Source organism: Canis lupus, chromosome 14 (genome assembly GCF_048164855.1).
Source record: "Canis lupus baileyi chromosome 14, mCanLup2.hap1, whole genome shotgun sequence".
In the NCBI taxonomy this organism is placed as follows: Eukaryota; Metazoa; Chordata; class Mammalia; order Carnivora; family Canidae; genus Canis; species Canis lupus.
Window position 1 is genome coordinate 4,233,791 of NC_132851.1, and position 19,245 is coordinate 4,253,035.

General features: G+C 37.9%; 1 protein-coding gene across 3 annotated transcripts in view; it reads right to left on the reverse strand.

The window, feature by feature from the left end:
* ANKRD46 (ankyrin repeat domain 46) overlaps positions 1 to 17,269 on the reverse strand; it is a 31,241-nt gene extending 13,972 nt beyond the window's left edge. For 2 of the 3 annotated variants that reach the window (XM_072774036.1, XM_072774038.1), the window contains exon 1: positions 17,138 to 17,269. The gene's annotated coding sequence lies outside the window, so the exon portion shown is untranslated. Of the gene's footprint in view, positions 1 to 16,471; positions 16,718 to 17,137 lie in introns of those variants that run through there. The other variant, XM_072774037.1, reaches the window with a different exon arrangement.
* Positions 17,270 to 19,245: the final 1,976 nt, after the last annotated feature.

Here is a 19,245-nt window from a genome sequence, read left to right on the forward strand (position 1 = left end):
TACTAGTAGCCTGCGCTACTAGCGCAGCGGTTTAGTGCTGCCTTCAGCCCAGGGCATGATCCTGGAGACCCGGGATAGAGTCCCAAGTCAGGCTCCTTGCATGGAGCCTGCTTCTTCCTCTGCCTGTATCTTGACCTCTCTCTCTCTCTCCGTCTCTCATGAATAAATAAAATCTTAAAAAAAAAAAAATTGGTCTTCTATATTGAATATTACCAACCATACATAATGTATTCATTTATTTTTCATTTTGAAAGGCCAATGGGAAAGGTAAAACTAAGTGCTAAATTCTTGGTTCAAGTGGACTGACATCATGCCTGCATAGCAACTTTGATCAAACACACTTCAGCAAAATGCAAGGGAAAAATGGCACACCTGGAGAGACAGATTATCAGATCAGACTGCCTACATTTTCTAATGTCACAGAGAAGTATTAAAACTGAGAGTGCTATATAGTAAATGGAAGCCCAAATCTGGATTCTTATACCTCATGTGGTTATTCTTAAACTTTTAAAAGGATACAGTTGTTTTAAAATATAAAAATAACCTCAAAGAACCATAAAATAAGAACTTCCAATGAAGTCATTATAAGCAGGGTTACTGAAGGATCACGCTGGAGAACTGTTAATGAGCAGTAGAGATTCTTGAAAGATTGGTTTGATAGTTTGATGTCAAATCTTGAATGCTAAATTAAGGAATCTGTACTTGATCATGATAGTAATCAGGCCTTTTGGGAGCAGCAGGTCCAATTATGTGGACTAACTGCTAGCACTTGAGAGTTAATGTTCTTAAAATCCAAGTGCTGCACAGATCTACAGATATTAGGCAAAGAAAAAAGCTGTATCTAAAAGAAATCTAGCTCTGCACAATTTAATTCCTTCGAAACATTAATATTTCTTCAGGCTGCTTATCTTCAATAACCGTATTTCTCTAATAAAGTCTCCTAAAAATTATCAAGGCTCAGAGAAGTTAATGAACCTAAGGCCACACTGCTTTAAGTGGCAGAGCGGGCTTCAAATTTAGTTCACAATATTTCTAATATGCCATGCCACCTCTATACAGTTATCAAGATGATCAGTAGGAAATGGTTCATACAAAGCTCGGTTGCTTGTTTATAACTGTTTGCGAAAATTCCTGCCAGACCTTGTCTCTAAAATGCCAAGAGATGGGTCTGAGATGTCTGTGTATCCTTGCAGATTATATACTGCCTGGCACATTTTTTTTTTTTGAAATCTATTCATGAGAGAACCCAATAATTCTTTGTGGATTATATACTCAAATTCATCTTATTAACAGGATTTTAACATAATATTTTTTACAACTAATTCTATAACTTATTGTAAATTTATTAATAAATAGGAACAAAGAGAAGAAAATAAAAGTTACCCATTATCCTACCAACTAAAAATAACTTATTACTATTTTGGTGCTATAGTCCTCCAGCTTTTTTTCTCTGTATGAATGTATTTTTAATTCATACTATTAATACAAATATTAAACTTTTTACTTACTGTATCATGAACATCCATGTTATCAGTCTTTCAAAATAATTTTTAATGGTTGTATTCTATAATATTCTATAATTTTTCAAAGTTTTCTTGTTAAATTCCTTAGCACATTAAAAAAATTTGCTTTGCATTTTTCTTATTACATGAATTTAAATTCATTAACATTTTAAGTCAATTATAATCTAAGAGGGGCACCTGCGTGGCTCTGTTGGTTAAGCAACAGATTCTTGGTTTTGGCTCAGGTCATGATCTCAAGGTCCTGGGACTGAGCCCTGCCTGGGGCTCTCCACTCAGCGGGGAGTCTGCTTGTCTCCTCCTCTCTCTGCCCCCTACCCTCCATTACCCCCCCCCAAGAAAATAAATAAATCTTTAAAAAAACAAAACAAAACAAAACATAGTCCACGAGAGTTTTAAAATAACATTTTTGGTCAAAATCTATCATAATTAATTTTCAGGCAATATATTTAAAAGATACGACACAGATGGATCCCACTATAATGTGGAAGTAGTCCCCCCCCTCCTTTTTTTAAAGATTTACTTATTTATTTGAGAGAGGGTGTGCATGAGCCCTTGTGTGCATGGGGGGAGGGACAGAGGGAGAGGAGAGAATCTCCAGCGGATTCCCTGCTGAACCTGGAGCCCCATATGGGGCTCAATCCCAGAATCCTGAGATTATGACTTGACTTGAGTGGAAACCAAGATGAAAGCTCAATCAACTGAGCCACCCAGGTACCCCTTGTCTTATTTCTTTATGGACAAATAATTTTACTTTGACAGCAATTCTAATACAACACTTGCTTTGCTCACAATAAAACTTCAAAGATTCTGGTGTATCATTCATCTTAAACTATACAGTTTACTTTTATTAGAATCTCTTTAAGAATCCCTATATACCCATTTTTTGGAAGATTGTTTTGGAAGGCCCTGGGAAATAAATTCTCATAGATCATACAGCTAGGATCTCAGTTCTTAACCTTTGAGATATCTGCCCAAAATAAAGCCAAAATATGTGGATATTTATTTTGAGTTCCTAAGAAAGAAAAAGGGTAGCCCCCTTTTTGAAAGTACGCAAGTAAATTTAAAAAATTGAAAATATTATCCTTTCAGGATATTCCAGAATCATGAAGAGCATGTGAAGCAGGAAGTTTTTAAGTAGAACCTTCTGAATTTTACTTCCAAGTCTCAAGAATAATTAAGAGAAGTTCAAAAAGTAATTTTTAGATAGATCTGGATCTACTACAGATACATTTTTACTTTATATCTAATTTTGTGGTATTTTCAAGTCTGATTTGTTTAAAATTCTTAATTTTGTGATTTCTTCAATGATATGTTATCAATTATTTCATAATTACAACTTTATTAAAGCAATAAAGGTGAGGTTAATTTGAAATGTATGAATTACAAAATGCCACTAAAGGCCAGTTCAATATGTTTAAGTTCATATAATATTGAAAGTGGGCTAATCAAGTATTACTTAGCAGATGTCCTCAGGAAACAAAGCTTAGTGGAAAAAGAAACAAGGATTTATTTATGTCTGCTATTACTATGCAACAACTGCTTAGCAACATGGGATACATAATATTTAACATTTATTAAGTTATTATATTCCAGGCACTATTTATGTGGTTTTCCTGGAATGGCTGATGTAATCCTCTTATAAACCCCTATAAGGTTAAGCATTATCATTATCCTCATATTATAGGAAAAAAAAAAAAAAAGGATGGCGCTAACTTTGGTTTGTTAAGATTCTTTTTCATATAATGAATTAGTTTAGGAAACTTTTCATCAAAGATTACATAAAGGGAAACATTAGTCTACCCACACACTCCAAATTAACTCCTTATAATCATTTCAACCAGAGTAAAATTTTCAAACTGCAGGAAAAAAAACAACAAATATCTGGAAATGTTTCTTACTTTACCGGAAACATCAGTCACATGGTTACAGGAAACATTCAGCCATATATTCTGAATTAACTCTTTGCAATCTTCTCAAAGTGGTCTTTTTTTAAGTGTGAGAAAACAACAATAAAATATTTGGAAATATTTTCTACTTTATTGAAAGTGACTAAATTCCTGGACTCATTATTCTCAAGTATTTCTTACTCCTTGGGATAGTGAGAAAACACTTGTCTAAATTTTACTTTCTCCATCAGAAAATCAAATAACCCCAACCAAGGATTTCTGACATATACTTCCTCCAATGTTTGTACTACTTATATTTTTGCATTATTGAAATTTAGTTCAATTCAACTTTTGGAAAAATATTGGCTTAAAATAAAAATTAATTGTTCACAAATGGATTACTGGAATCATGGATATTTTACTTTATTCTAATATTTTTCAGTATTTTCCAAAATCTTTACAATGTAATTTTAACATGTTTAAAATTCTTAGCAGGGGACTTTCCCCCACAGGAAGTCTTCAGTTTATAGTTTGTAATTATATAATAAATAAGCATTGGAAGGTCAATCTGAAGTCTTTCATGAGCATGGATTATTTTTGTAATAGTGATTTAAAAAAATTTTTTTTTTTTTTAAAACAGCAGTACTTTATTGATGACCTAATGGTGCCACCTTGTGGCCTACCTGGGCTTCAAGTGCAACTTTACCATCTAGGACAAGAATAGAGCAAAAGGAGGGAGCGCCTTTGAGATTTGTTTTGTTTTTGTTTTTAAAGTTTGTTTATGTATGTGTGTATGTATGTGTATAACCTTCACACTCAATGTGGGGCTTGAACTCACTATCCTGGTAACAACAGTCCCATGATCTACTGACTAGCCAGGCACTCCCTCTTCTCTTTATTTTACCTTACACTTACTTATTATTATAATTCTCAATAATTTTTATAATCAGTGAAAATTCAGAGTTGAGATGAAACTCACTTTTCCTTAAAAAAAAAAAAAGTTTACCTAACATAATGTTGTATGCCAATTACACCTCAGTTCAAAAAAAATTTACCAAGCAAATTAATGGCATAAATATGATTCCAGGATTATCTGGAAATCCAAATCTCATTAAACCCACCTTAGCAGACTTCATTTATACAAAATTAAAGTGCTAAAAAAAAGACATTCCTGGGGGCACCTGGGTGCTGAGTTAAGCATCGGACTCTTGATTTCGGCTCAGGTCATGATTTCAGGGTTGTGAAATGGAGATTCTCTTCCTCCATCTCCCTCTCCCTATGCCTCTCCCCCCCTCAAAAAAAATGACATCCCTACTTATTTGGTGTTATTTAAAAATAGAGGAACTATAATATTTGTAAATTATTCCTCATTTTCTAAATAGTTCAGAAAATGTAAACCAGATTCACCTCAAATAGTCTGAAGGCACAAGACTCTGTTCTAGGAGAAACTGGAACACTTCCATGAAGTTTATACAGCCAGGAGGGCCATTCAGGATCATCCAACCCAATCTCCTTATCTTACATATAAAGATACTGAGAGGGGTGCCTGGGTGGCTCAGTGGTTGAGCATCTGCCTTCAGTCAGGGTGTGATCCTGGGGTCCTAGGATCCAGTCCCACATTAGGCTCCCCACAGGGAGTCTGCTTCCCACTCTGCCTGTGTCTCTGCCTCTCTCTCATGAATAAATAAATACAATTTAAAAAAGAAAAAAAAAAGGATAGTGAGAACCAAAAAAGCTGTAACTTTACATGCTATTTTACAAGCAAACTACCCCTTACCCCCAAGATTCTAGCTCCATTCATGATTCACCATACATCATCTTCAACATAAGTCTGTCACAATTCTATTGTAATCTGTCCCCATCTAATGCTTTAAATTGTGCACCAGATGAGTGTTAGCATGTACTGCATCCTTCACGCAGAACATCCATTCTAGTGACATAGGGTGGACAAGGGCCCTCCCTAGGCTAAACAAGCCTGCAGAGGATCTAGTAGACTTGAGATGTGCTCTGATTGCATGTGAAGCTATGTGAATCACTGTGGTCTAGAGCTCCACATTGCTTACAGTGATGGCCTATGTAGACCCTTAAAATTCAAGAATTCCTGAAACATCATTATTAGACCCACATCCTACCTCACACATTCCAACCTCTAGGGGCCTAAATAAGGACATACCATGAAAAAAAAAAAAAAAAAAAAAAAACAACTAAACAGAGGACTAAAGAATGAATTTAACAAAACAGCCTCTAAAAATGGCATGGTTATATATAGCTACAGAAGGACCACCATTGGAGACATTTCCTCTTTTTCCCTACTGGAAGTAAGAATTAAGGATAAGCCCTTTGGTAGGAAGGGAGTAAAGGATGGTCTGAGACTTTAAAGGGAGACTGTTTCCTTTCCTGCGCCCCCCCCCCCTTTGGACTGGGGAGGCATCTTCTGATATCCAGAGAAAAGAAAATAGAGATTGACATACTTAGAAATGACTCTACGTTCAAGGAAAGAGAAATAGCGATTTTTTTACCCTAAATTTCTTAGTCCATTTTAGGAGGATAAAAATAAGGATTACAGGGAAAAGCTGTATATTTTGACTTGAGCTTTCCTCATGCTGCCACTTAGGAACCTAAGATGTGGGGCACAAAGTGGGAAACACCAGTGTTCTAAGGCAGAGCTGAATTGGCAGTCCTGATAGCTTTGTCTATGAACAGTAATGGAGTTAAAGGACAATAAGTATGGCAATCTTCTTTCCAACTGAAACGTGGCCCCTACAAACCTCTCCTGTTAAAATGGCAGATCTAAGAGTTGGCTCAATTTGAGCCTATGTACTCAGAGTTCTAGGGAATTTTTTAGAAATGGGAATAGGGCTGGCAAATCCCTCTTACCAGTTTTCCAAGTAACTATTTTATGCTCAGAGACCTACCAGGTCATTGTGACCAATGAGAAAAAGTGGTTAGTGACTAAGGATCTTATGTTTTTAGCTACCTGGATCTTCATATAATTCCCTTGGTATGTCCCAAGACATAAATACTTAAAAAGTTTTTTTCACTCTGGCTCCACACTCAGTGAGGAGTCTGCTTGAGGGTTCTCTCTCCTTCTTCCAGGACCCTGGGATCATGATGTGAGCCAAAGACAGCCACTGAGCCACACAGGCACCTCTCCTTTACTCACCTTTAATCTATCTTTTAAAAAATGTACTTATATCTCTAAATTAAAAAAAAAATCTATACATTTACATTTAATTGTCAACTGGCAACTGGACCCCATTGGTTTTCATATTGTTGTTTAAATATTATATAATTTCTGTGACATCCTCTTTAAACCTATTAATTATATAGAAATGCACTTTAAATACTCAAACATGGGGGGCACCTGGGTGACTCAGTGGTTGAGGATGTACCTTTGGCTCAGGTTGTGATCTTGGGATCCTGGGATTGAGTCCTGCATCAGGCTCCCCTCAGGGAGCTTGCTTCTCCCTCTACCTATGTCTCTGCCTCTCTCTGTGTGTCTCTCTATTTAAAAAAAAAATATTCAAGCGTGGGATTTGAAAACCTTTTTGTTAATTTCTAATTTATTTGCATTGTGGTAAAAGAAAATGGTCTTTGGGGTAAGAATTTATTAAAATTTATAAGACTTTTCTTTTGGTTAATGTGCCATGTGTAACTAAAAAGAATGTATGAAGTATTGGTTGAAGACAGGATTCTACTCTTGATATACATACATTTTATCAATCTTGTTAATGTAGTTATGGAAATATTCTATATTTTTCCAATTTTTTCTTTTTCCAATTTTTTCTATCTGATATACTGGTTTCTGAAAGTAGTGTTACAATTTTTCCCCATGACAATGGATTTATCAATTCTTTCTGTAATCCCATCTAATCTGGGGTTACATTTTGAGACTATGTTTAATTACATGCATCACTGCTCTATCTTCCTGGAAGATTGGTTTGTTTGTTTGTTTGTTTTGTTTTTTTTAGTGTGCTTTATTCCTTTTAATGTTTCTTCAACATTTGATATTAATGATATTAACATTATTACATCAGCTTTCTATGGTTATAACTTTGGGAGGATTATTTTCTTATGTCAACCTTTATGTATAGTTTTGTTTTTGGTGTATGTCTGGTAAACAGGAAACTAGATTGTTTTTTAAAGATTTTTTTCCCCATAGGTGAATTTAACCAACTTATATTTTTTATGATTTCTAACCTGTTTGAACTGATTTCCACCTATTTTGTATGCTTTCTGTTTATCATCTTTTAAAAAAAATTGCTTCTTTCCTACCATCTCTTGCATTATTATCCCCCCCCCATATTCTCTTAGAAACCACTGAATATATTTCTTTTCTTCAACCAGTTATTTAAAAATTTTGACATACAGGTTAATAATGTTTCTTGAAGTCTAAAAATATCTAGAATTTTATTCTGAACACAATGACCAGAATATACTTTAACCACCATAGACCACTCCATGATTGCAAAGTTTTAGCTTTATGTTTAAAAAAACCTCTCCCAACCCCCCCCCCCCCCAAAAGGTTAAATTTGTCAACTTTTTATCAATCAGATCATTCTTTTTCAAAAAATCCCACTGCCTCCCTCTGGATTCACTCTTCTGAAGTTCACTCTCCACTTCTTTTAGTGAGGATCTATGAGAAGTACCCTCTTTTCAGTCTTCACAAATTTGGTTTAACTTGACTTTATTCTTAATTCAGGTGATCATGAGGTTATTAAAGCGGTCAGTTACTTTCCCTCACTACCTTGAAGCTCTCGCTGATGATTCTAGGCATCTATTACTGCCTCAGTTTGGTTGTTGTTCTTGCGTAGGAATGTATTCTTCCTTGTCTGGTTTAAAATGTTTCACTTTATCCTTACTGTACTACAGTTTTACTGGGATTCTCTATTTAGGAGGATTTATTTATCCAGCTTAGATTACAAATACATTCTGAATTCCAAGGACTCATGCCTTTCTTGAATTCTGGCAAATTCTCTTCAAAAAGTGCTTTTCAACCAATACCTTCCTTTTAGATAGATGTTGGAAACTCAATGATCAATTTATCCTTTTCTTAAAAAACAAACAAACAAAAAAGGTTTTTCTGTGCTACATTCTAGGTGCAGTTTTAGCACCATCTTCTAGTTCACTTATGCTCAGGCTGGTTTGAGCCTAAACGTTTACTACACTTAAAAAAAAAAAAAACAAAAAACAAAAAACTCATACTCTAAGTTTTCATTCCTAAGAGTTCTAATTAATTCTTCACATTCACCTGTTGTTCCTTTTTGTTTCATAATTTACTATTCATTTTTAATAAATGTGAGTCCTTTTTCTCTTTGAGCATATAGACACTTAATTAAAAGTCTTTGCTGGATGGTGCTCTAAAATTGTTTACTTCAGGACTGAATTTGTGTGCCAGTGCTAATATTACTGGATGAGGTCTCAGCACTTAGCATCTTTATTCCTTTTGGAATTTGTGCAGCAAGCTTATTTTGAGAGAAAGGTTTATTTGTTTGTTTTGTTCTCCATTCCTTCTCCCCCATGCTGACTCCTTCGGATAGCTGCCTCCATCCAACCTGCCACCTGGGAATGTAGTTCAGAGCCAGGTCTTATACAAGGTAAGTTGAACTTCTGTCTCTCAGTAATAGTGGGCTATTACAGATTTAATCACTGAGCCAAAGTCTGGTTCAGTTCCTGGCTGTTAAGACTGTCATGTCCTTCTGCCTTGCTAGGTCCAGCTTCTTTAAGCCCTCTGATTCCAGCAGCAGTCAAGAACAGTTTTATTTAGACTCCTTTCATGCTTAGGGAATCTTTACCCAAAGCCTTGACTTTAAGCCATAACCTTACTCCACTCCTGTCTGTGGAGCACTTTTAATCCTCACCACCCAGCAGAAGCCAAATATTTGCCCGCCACTATCCACTTCCAGAACAGCTAGCTGCAGCTCCACTCACCACACTGTGCTTCTACTCTATAGAGATGTTTATTTATTGTTCTGACTACATCTTCCTGGTTCCCTCTTTTTATGTTTGATCAATTATTGCCATGTACTGAAACATGAACTTAATGTACTATTTTGATCTAAAACCAACTATATATATTTTTCTATCCTCAGAAGCCTACTGCCACTGTAGTGGACACATCGGCTGCCTACCTAGTATCTAGTCCTATGTTTTTCTGCCCCACAGGACCCAACAGCCTACTTCTTCACTGCTGATATGCTCTGAAGGGGTCAGCACTGATTATATTAAGCCATGTAATAATTACATTCCCCTGGCTGTAGTGGTTTATTTAGAGGTAGATATGTGACCAATCCAATAAGACTCTGCTTGGAATGCTAGAGTGATATATTCTCCTTTTATCCTGAAAATATGGTATGTAAACAGCACCTAAAATTGCTTTGGTCATCTTGACATATATTTTATATACGTGTGCACACATACACACACATATGCATGCATGCACACACACATACTACAGGAAGCATACAAAGTAAACAGAAAAATAGAATCAAGCCTTGATTAAACCTCGTTTGAGGCACATATTAACTCTGGACTCTTAAAATACAGGCATAAGTAAAGTTTCTTTACTGACAGTTTAAGTTTGTTACTTAGAGCCAGATGCTTAAATAACACAGAACCTAAAGTGGTCATTACTACTGATACCTAACCTACTGCTATATGCCCTGTCACTGTTTTCTAAAAAGGAAAAGATATTTTTTTGTATTACATGTTTCAGCAAAAGACCCAGGTCAAAGGAAGGGTGGAGTGTTAAGGATATATTACTTGCTTCAAAAAGGAGATGAATGAAGCCTAGAAATCCCACATCTAAACGGGATAAGGAATTGGATGCTGACTGAAAGCTGGGTAAATTCTAGGAATTGACCAAGGAGATAACCCAGAGAACAAGCTGAAAAGATACTCTGAGTAAACAACTAAGATAAAAATAAGCTCACTGTGGGAAAAGCCTTTTTATAGACATTACGAGTTTTTGTTTTTTAAGACAAAATCAACGTAACAGCAGGCAAAACACAGGCAATGTGAGGTGGTTTTTTTTTGTTTGTTTTGTTTTGTTTTTTTTTGTTTTTTAAGACAAAGTAATAGGCAAAACACAGCCAAAAGATCAGGAAAGGGTAGAGAAAGATTTAAATGAAAGAAGCAGTGCCATTTGGTAATTGGGGAAAAAGTGACTGACTTTAGAACTAAAAATGCCACCAAAGTTACAAATGCCTAAACTCTTCCAACAATGTCACACTCAGGACATTTTATTTTAAAATTAAACTTAGGTTGGGGCACCTGTGTGGCTCAGTGGGAAGTGTCTGACTCGACTTCAGCTCAGGTCTTAATCTCAGGGTTGTGAATTTTAGCCCCACACTGGGCTCCACACTAGGTGTGGAGCCTACTCAATAAATAAATAAATAAATAAATAAATAAATAAACAAACAAACAAACCTGGGTTAAAGGAAAAAAAGACATAATTAGTAAGAGAAAATACATATGTTATTTGATTAGTTTTAATCAAAGTATCTAGTCTCATAAAGACCTACTGTGGAAAAGACAGCTAAGTAAACTATGTTTTCTTGCAGTTATTTCTGACTGACTTGCTACCATCCCTACGTAACACTATCACATATCTTTTCATTGATTATATTCAGAAATTTGTGAAAAGTACTACTTATTAGTACCTAGCAACATATTTATGGATATGTCTCCTCAGGCAAGGAAAACAAAACCAAAACCAAACTATTGGGATTACACCAAAATATAAAGCTTTTGCACAAGAAACCATCAACAAAACAAAAGGCAACCTACTGAATGGGAGAGGATATCTGTAAATGATATATCTGATAAGGGGTTAATATACAGAATATATGTAAACTTACAGAACTCAACACCAAAAAAATAATCCAACTTAAAAATGGGCAAAGAAGCTGATTAGAGATTTTTCCAAAGACATACAGATGGCCAAAGAAAAATACTGAAAAAGCTGTTCAATATCATTAATCATCAGGGAAATGTAAATCAAAACAATGAGATATTACCTCACACCAGTCAGAATGGCTAGTCACAAAAAATAAGAAATAACAAGGGTCGTCAAGGATATAGAGAAAAGAGAACACTCCTGTACTGTTGGTAGGACTGTAAACTGGGTGCAGCCACTATGGAAAATAGTATGGAGGTTCCTCAAAATATTAGAAATAGGAAAACTATACGAACAAGTAATTCCACTACTGGTATTGACTCAAAGAAAATAAAAACACTAATTTGTAAAGAGAATATATGCCCCTATGCTTATGACAGCATTATATACAATGTCAAGTTATGGAAGCAACCCAAGTATTTATCCATAGATGAATGGATAAAGATGATATGGAGTGTGTGTGTGTGTGTGTATACACACACACACACACACACACATACATATACACACAATGGAGTATCACTCAGCTATTAAAAAGAATGAGATCTTGTCATTTGTGACAACATGGATGGACCTAGAAGGTATTATGCAAAGTGAAATAAATCAAATAAAGACAAATACCATATGATTTCACTTTTATGTGGAATCTAAAACAAACAAACAGAAACAGACTCATAAATACAGAAAACAAACTGCAAATTGCCTGTCGGAGAGGAGGGTAAAATAGGTGAAGGAGATTAAGAGGCACAAACTTCTTGGGGGAAAAAAGTACTACTTACTGGATAGCTTATCAAATACACACAAATGTCAGAATTCCTTTGGTATATATGTGTTTATGGTTGCATGAAAGAGAGCTGTTTACAATACCATGATTAAACATGGAGGGCATTATGCTAAGTGAAATAAGCCAGACACAGAAAGATAAATACTGTATGCTCTTATTTATATGTGGAATTTTAAAAAAGCCTAACTCATAGAACCAGAAAATATTAATAGTAGTTACCTCGGACTGAAGGGTGGAGGAAAAGATGTTGGTCAAAATGTACAAACTTTCAATCAGAAGATGGCTAAGTTCTGAAGTTCTAACGTACAGTATGGTGATTATACTTAGTATTACTTTATTGTACACCTGAAATTTGCTGAGTAGATCTTAAGTATTTACACACTCACACACACACACACACACACACACACAAAGGTAACTATGTGAGGTAATGGATGTGTTATAATAACCTGACTGCGGTAATCATTTACAGTGTAGAAGAATACTAAATCAACACATTGTACCCCTTAAAAAAAAATCATGTCATGTAACCTAAATAAGTACAATTTTATTTGTCACTAATACCTTAATAAAGCTGGAAGAAAAAGGAACAAGCATCTTTTTAATCTGGAAATTAGCTGTTCCTTTTTCACTGATTTTATTTTTATATTTTAAGTTAAGTTGATCATTCTTAAGTCTACTTACTGGTTTGGGAAAAAGGACTTTATTACAAAGCTCTAACTATAAACTTGAGTTTTAATAATAGTGAAAATTATTTTAAACAGGTAAATCTTTTACAAACACCACAACGGAGTTCTTTATAAAATGCCTACACACAATCCAATTCCATAATTATTTTCCTTATAAGAAATCTAGCAAAAGTCTTTAGTAGAATGGTACTAAACAAATTTGGCATGACATTTCACAGTATAGTGACAATCTCAAAAGTTCTTCCATTTTTAAAGGACGAATAACAAAAGAAAGTCAACATGGAGTAAATGAAAAATTCTGAACCAGAAGAGGTTCGTTAGATCTACATGAAGAAAAGCATACCACTGAAAGTTATTTATAATAAGAAATTGAGAAAAAATCCAAGAAAAAAATGTGTTCTTAGGAATATGCAAAAAAATTAAGAATGCAGGTTGGGGAAAAATAGTATTAGGAGACTGGGATAAAACAAAACTGTTAGGTAAATAAAAACATAAATTTAAAATCCAAATGGTGAGCAGTAAGAAACAGAATATATATCACAGAAAATCAAATCCAGACAGAAAGGCCTACTTACAAAGTGATGCAAAAGAGAAGAAAAAAGAATGTGTGACACAATTAATACAACTAGAAACCAGAGCCAACCCATGAAAAATTCTCACAGAAAAAAAATGAAAACACAAAACAATAGGTATAAAATTAAGAAAATACTTCCCTCAACTGAAAAAAAGGGACTGAAGGACCTGAAATCTTCCAGATAAGATTAAAGGATTGAAAAAAATCAGTAGCTATAACCCTAACCTTTGAAATATTTTAATCACTTCAAATCTTTACAATGCAACAAATGCGGTACCTACTATGGAAATCGTACATGAGATCAAAGAAAGAGTTTATATCCACAGCTAAGATCCTGTAAATCTGCTATATGTTGTATATCTTACTGATTACTCTGTATTTTGGGCATTAACTAACTCAGGGCAAACATAAGAACCTGAACTCATGACTTCAAATAAAAATTGCACTGTTTTTCTACATTTACTTCCTTTTTAAACCATGCTGCCTTATATTATTATTTAGTTGCAATGAAGTATTAGTCTTCACACTTTTCAAGTAAACAGAAGTGTAGTTTTATTTTGTTACTTATGAATTAATTTTTATAACAGAATGGATGTATATCGGCACAGTCAGTTCTTACTACTATTGAGATAGCACACTTCAAAATAAATCCAATTTCTGGATGCATGTATTTTTATTTTTAAATGCACAGCCTATAACACTTGTAAGTTAATTATTTTTTAACATAAGGTAAGAACAAAGTGGCAAAAGAACACACTCCACCTAAGCATTTTCATGAGTCCTGAAATGTGTTATATACGAAGGATAAGCTTCTAGGTGTATTGATTTTGAAGGTTAATAATACGTTATTATCAGTAGTAGTATAGTTATTTAATTCTACCAGTCATTAACAAAATAATCCAAGTCCAGCTGCTAAGCAGATGAAGCTGGAAGTAAAATTATTTACCACGGAAATGACTACAGTGCTTTCTAATAATTTATATATGAGAAACTTATAGCTAACTTCTTCTAAAGAGTTGTCTATTACTTATAGACTCCAATTCCTCTCCCAATTCCTCTCCCATTCTCTCTATAAACCAGGTTTTAGCCCAGGGTTTCTCCCCCACTATTCTGAAAATGCTCTTGCGTGGTCACCAAGGACCTTTGCATTGCTAAATCCATCGGCTGTTTCACAGTCCTCATCTTACATAACTTGTCCACTGAGCAAGAGGAGACACAGATGATCACTTTCTCCTTCCTGGAACACTCTCTTCACTTGGCTTCCGGCACTCCACATTCCTACCTTCAAAGGCTTTCTTTGAGGTTCTTAATCTCCCCAACCACTGAATATGGAAAGCCCAGAGCTCAATCTTCATTTCTTTAGAACGGATCTCATACAATCTCGTTTTGTTTTGTCTTGTTTTTCAATCTCATGGTTTTAAATAAAATTTCTATTTCGAGTCCCAATCTTTCCATAAACTCCAGCCTCATATAATCCCATGTGAACAGGCATCTCAAACCTGACAGACACATCTAAAACTCTTAATTCCCACTCTATCCACCTCCCCTTATCTCTTCTGCCCTTAAATTTTCCCCATCTCGGTAAACAGCAACTCCATCCTTCCAACAGCAGGCCAAAGGCCTTAGAGTTAGGTTTCATTCTTTTACCTCTACACTGCACCTCCAATCCATCAATAGTAAATCCTGGCAACTACCACCTGGTCTAAGCCCCGATCACCTTTCGTTTAGATTCCTGAACCAACTTCCAACCAGTCTCCCCTCTCCCATCCTTGCCCACCACCCCCTGCCCCCGTCAATTCTGAACACAGCAGGCAGAGCAACGACTCTTTAAAAACATTAAGTCAGATCCTCCAACTCCTCTGCTCAAAACCTTCCACCCACTCCCCTCCTTATTCAGAGAAAAAGCCAAGATCTTTATAGGACCAGTTAGCTCTCAGACCCCATCCTGCCCTCCCTTACTCCATTCAAATGCACCCGCCTTCTTGCTGGTCCTCCAGTAAGGCTGGAAATCTCTGGTATACTCCTCCCCTAGGCAGCCCCATGGTTGTTGTGTTTGTTTTGTTCAAGAATCTTCCTCATTTTTAAATTGTATCTGCTTCTTATTTTAAAACTGCACCTGCTTCTTCCTATCCCCCTCAGCTGCTTTATTTTTCTTCTTAGCAACAGTTACCTTCTGACTGCATATATTTTAATTTTCTCAAATTATTTTGTTTATTGTACCCACTCTCACTTCCTCCAGTGGAAAGTAAGCTCCATGAAGACAAAGACACGTTTTTTGTTTTTTTTGTTTTGTTTTGTTTTTTTCAGGCTTCCATCCCCAGTGTGTAGAACAATGTCCAGCCATGGAAGGCACTCAATATACATTTGCTACAAGAATACTGAATATGCAAACTTTTAAATCCTGATAAGGCTAAGAGATTTGAGAGACTACAGTATCCAATCTCCCTCCTTAAGGGAAATAGGACTTCACTTCTGACGTTCATGGAACTGTGGAAATTCTTTATCCTTCCTAGTAAGTGACTCCATATGCTCTAAGCAACATGCCAAAAATCTTCAGGCTCTCCAATATCCTTCCTATATCCAGGGAGGTATTAACTTAGGGTCATCAAAAAATCTTCATTTTCCTTCAGCACTACTGTCCTAACATTGCAAAGGCAAAGTGAACTCACTAAAAACGGTATCAAAGCACAAGTAATGAAGAAAAGTAATGAAGCTTGTAAACAGCCAAATGAACCCACGTCTATTTCACATCAAAGTGCATGGATAGCGGTGAGGGCTTCGACCAAGCTTAACTTATTATCCACTACAATCTTCAAAGAGCAAACATTTTTCTCATTAAACTCCTTAAAAACCAAAAAGGAGTTGGGATAGGGCTTTTGCAGATAGCCACGAAAATTAAGGCTGCGAGAAGTCCGTTCAGGCTACGAATCAAATTAAACAAACACGCAAGCAAATCCCTCTGGAACATGCTTGGACAGGGAGCAGAAGCAAGGACGCTGGAGAACGGCAGGGGAGGCTCGGCTCAACCCAGCTCTCCCTCTGCTGGCTGCCCGACCCTCGGCAAGTTTGCTCAGACTCTCCGGGCTCAGTTTCCTCATCTGTAAAATGGAAACGGTACCTCACGGGGCTGCTGCGAGGATTGATCAGAGGGATTAGGTATTCCAACACGGAGCACCACGCCGGACACTTAGTGAGCACGGAGATGGGGACGACCGGCATTCCCGTACCACCGCTCCTACGGTGCTGAAGCGGGGCGCTCCTCCCTAGCACCTCACCGTCTTAAACACCGCGCACCAGCACTAGCAGCAGTGCGTCTTTTACCTACGGTCAGCAGCCAAGTTTAAAGAATACGCGTCCCTTTCCCTCCAGGCAGAGCACGGACCGGAAACCCGGAGGGTAAACACCCGCCTCCCGGCCCCGCACGCGACGAGGCCGACGCCGCCTCCACACGCCGAGCCGCGCACCCTCCGCACCCTCCTCTCGCCCGCCGCCTGCTGCCGCGTTCCCGCCGCGCCCCGGGCCCGCGACGCCCGCAGCCTCTCCCCGCGACAGCACGAGAGCCCTGGCCGGCCTCGCCCCGGCCCTCACGAGCGGCACAGCCCGGGCCGCCCGCCGGACCCGCGACGCCCGCTCGGGCTCCCTCAGGGCCGCCGCGTAGGGGCGAGGGCACCCGGGCACCCGGGCAGCCTCGCGCCCGCCCCCGGCCCCGGCCCCGGCCCGGGGCTCTCCGGGGAGGTGTCGCTGGCTCGGCCCTGGGGCCGCCCACGGGCCCCGGCCCACGTACCTGCGACCCCGCGGAGCGGCGGCGGCGGCGGCGGCGGCTGCAGCTGCAGGTGGAGAGGAGGAGAGGGGCGGGCCATAGAGACAGGCCGGGCTGCCCCGGGGCTAGAGCGGCCTCACGCCGCGCCGGACGGTGCGCCCCCTGCAGGCGGGAGGCCCGCGCGGCGACTCGGCTTCCCCAGAACCGGACGCTCCGCTCCGAAGGCGCCTGCTCGAATTCGGGAAAGGACGGAGCCTGTGCGTGGGCAGAAGACAATGACAGCCTAGGAAGAAGTTTTTCCAGCCTGAGTTCAGGAGCATTTTGCACTATTCACGTCCTTTTTCTAAATATTTAACATCCCAACCCCTCAGCTAAATGAAGGCTTCAAAGCAAGGATACTTTTATTAAAAGCTGTAAGCATCCATAGTCACCGACCTCTAGGTAAGGCTAATAACTCAGATGGATATATTCATAATAGCAACTGACTGCCATAATCCTAAAAATATGACGCTTTTTTTGTGTCAAAAATTGTTTGAATATTTACATCCTACTTTTTAGGATTCCTGGACTAAATGCAAGATGTATACAGCCAAATCTCACTGAAAATGTGGTGGATAGCAGGGTGGTGGAAGTTCATTTATACATATACAACATTTAAGTTTCCCAGCTCTGTTCCTACAGACTTCCTCTGCAAAGTGATTATCCCTTCTCTGAATTCTAGCACCACTTGCCCAACCAGGCCACCTTCTGGGATCTCATGTCCATCCACTCAAGAGCTATTATTATTCAGTCTAACAGTGTGTTCTTGGTAAAGTCATGTAAATGTTTAGGATCATTGTCAAATTTGAGAGAATCTCTTTCAAATTTCTTTCATATAAGAATTATGATTTCAGGGGGTGCCTGGGTGGCTCAGTCAATAGAGCATCTGACTCTTGACCTCAGGGTCATGAGTTAAAGCCCCACATTGGGCATGGAGCCCACTTTTTAAAAAATTATGGGGGATCCCTGGATGGCTCAGCGGTTTAGTGCCTGCCTTGGGCCCAGGGTGTGGTCCTGGAGTCCTGGGATGGAGTCCCACATTGGGCTCCCTGAATGGAGCCTGCTTCTCTCTCTGCCTATGTCTCTGCCTCTCTCTCTCTCTCTCTCCTCTCTCTCTCTCTCTGTGTCTCTCATGAATAAATAAAATCTTAAAACAAAAATAAAAAAATTATGACTTCAGGGCATTTCACATTTTCATGTGCAGTCACTAATCGTAAGTATTAATTACTATTTGAATGGATGACATTTATTAACCAATTTGTCATGGATGTCTTCCTTGTGGTTTGGGTTGAGTTTATAATATCTTCATTGATGCCCATAAATTTTGTCAAATCTACAAAGAATTTAAACCTTTTCCCAATATGTTCATAGGATGCACTTCTCTTCATTAATCGGCTTACTGAACAATCTGAGAGCGTATTTATTACTTCTATTCAAATATATTTCTTCCCCTCTATGAGTTATGCTTTTGTTTGATCTGAAAAAATGCAGGGACTGTGCAGACAGCTTTTTTTCTCAGGTGAGATTAAGGGAGTGAAATGCGCACTATTCATGTCCTGTGAATCCTCCACGGCACCACATGTGGGGACTATAGCACATCACTCTGGTCACTAGGAGTGTTCAGAGAAGCCTTTCCTCCACTTTGACAATAACTTAATGCTGCATGTGACCATGAACCACATGGACAATCCCATTAAATGCAAAACAGAGTATCCCCAACTGCATTTCTGCTTAGCAAGAGCCCCAAAATATCTATATTCACTCCAGTGCTACTCAAGAGAGAAGAGAGCCTTGGGAAGTCCGGGTAGAAATAGACAGCAGTCTTCATTGTAATTAAACTATATTAATTTTGCAAACTTTACAGAAACTTTTGACTGTGTGAACCTATTTCCAGAGTTCCTTCCAGGGTCTTGGAAGGAACCTGTACAAGGGAGGGTGGGGCTGTATTAGTTCTCTATTGTCACTGTAACAAATTATCACAAACTTAATGACTAATTCATCATCTTACAGTTCAGGAGGTCAGAAGTCCAAAATCAGTTTCACTGGGCCAAAATCAAAGTGTAGGCAGGGCTGCATTCCTTCTGGAGGCTCTA